The sequence below is a fragment of the Lathyrus oleraceus genome, chromosome 5 (assembly GCF_024323335.1).
Source record: "Lathyrus oleraceus cultivar Zhongwan6 chromosome 5, CAAS_Psat_ZW6_1.0, whole genome shotgun sequence".
Classification (NCBI taxonomy): Eukaryota; Viridiplantae; Streptophyta; class Magnoliopsida; order Fabales; family Fabaceae; genus Lathyrus; species Lathyrus oleraceus.
In genome coordinates, this window is record NC_066583.1 from 562,968,732 (window position 1) to 562,970,617 (window position 1,886).

The window sequence follows — 1,886 nt, forward strand, 5'->3', positions numbered from 1 at the left end:
ACCTCAATCGGAGTTACGAAACTCCAAATCTATTCATTTCAATTCAGCCCTATTGCGATATTTCTTGCATGGACTCTAAAACAAAATGTTTGACTTAAAAATAGCTCTAACTATTATATATTCATTATAAAATTATGAAACTTTCCATTTTGAAATACCCTTAAGTCTTCTTTCTAATGCAACCGACAACATCCTAAAAGGACTTACGAAAGACTAAAATTGACTATGGATCTGATATAAAAATTAGCAAACTATTACTGTTGTATCGCGCTAGCTTTCTAACGCAATTGACGACATCTTAAAAAGACTTACGAAACTCAATTTATCTATGAAATAAGGCGGTCAACCCCTTCTATGATTACCTGCGATTTCCTACGTTTTCTCCCTATTTGTCATATTTTCGATTTTTTGTTTAAAGTCCGATTTTAAATAAAAAAATATTTTTTTGGTTTTTACAGTTTTAGGTTTTTGACAAAAAGTAATTTTCTTGTAAAAGAGCTTAAAAATTAAGTTCTGTAGTTTTTCTGGAATTTTAAGAAAAAAAAGGTTTGGGAACTGATGGGCGTGTTATAATTATCCGCAAGTATACGGAACACGTCAAAATAATACAAAATATTATCGTTCCCACAGAGACCAAATTGTCAATCTATCAATTTCTATTGTTACGGTGTTTATCCAAGGCAAATCAAATAAGTAGGTTCACTGTACACAGAAAAGTAAATAAGTTTAGATAACAGATACAGGCTCAGATATAATTCACATTAGTTAGGAAATACTCCAATTGTTTCCAAATAGAACTACTTACGGGGGCAATATTTTCTACTCTGAGAAGAATCAATTTAACAGGAATTGTTGCTTTCGAGTATTCAAAACCGAGTTTACTCTCTAATTAATGCCCTTCATTGTCACTTATGAAGGGTGCTTGTTGTGTTAAAGTAATAAACCTATTTTTAAGAAATTAAATTCTTGACTAAGTTAAAAAGTGATTTTCATTTGGAAAGTTTAACTTAAAAGGGATCCATGGCTTTCGCTCAAGGATCCAGATTTTAAACCTACAAACGCATCCGAAAATAGTTTCAAAATCGTTTTCTAATAGTGTTAAAAATTCCTAATTAACCCGACAGAGTGCTTTCGCTACTTTTGACCAGTTAAAACTAATCAAGTTTATCTTTAAGAGTTGCACGACTTTCAATCTTACCCAACTATATATCGGCTCTACTTTCATAGTTACCGAACAAAATAAGTACTGAAAACTTGTGTTAAAATCAAAACAGACCCTAAAGCATTCCTATAGATACAAATTATGGAGTATCATCTTAACGACGATCCTTACATCCTAACCTTTAAAGATTTAGTCAGACATGGAAATAAAAATCAACATAGCAGAATTAATCATGTTTAAAAGAATAGGCAAATAAAATGTGCAAGTTAATAAGCGAATAGGTAAAAGTGAGACAAATAAGTAAATAAAGTAAAGCATACAAGATAAATAAAACGTAAATGCAAATAACTTAAATAAGAAACCTGCTCCAAATCAGATACTTTAATATGGTACACTGGAAAGTAAACTTGACTGGAAAGTAAAACGGCGGCAAGGCTGTTTGTACAATGCTCCAACCTAACTACAACTCAAGTGCAATAACCCCCGATGTGACGGATTATCGCTTTTACAATGGTGAACTTTAGGCTTAGTATTGTGAACTAAGTTGGATGTCAATTCGTGAAGTGAATACGCCTATTTATAGAGATTCTAAAAAGCTAGGAAAAGACAAAGTTGCCCTCCAACTATCCTTAGTGGGATCGTGCTAACAAAGGTGGCTCCCGTCGTCCCCACCATGGCGCCCGCCATGTGTACAATATGAAATGATCATGGGAACGTGGCAACT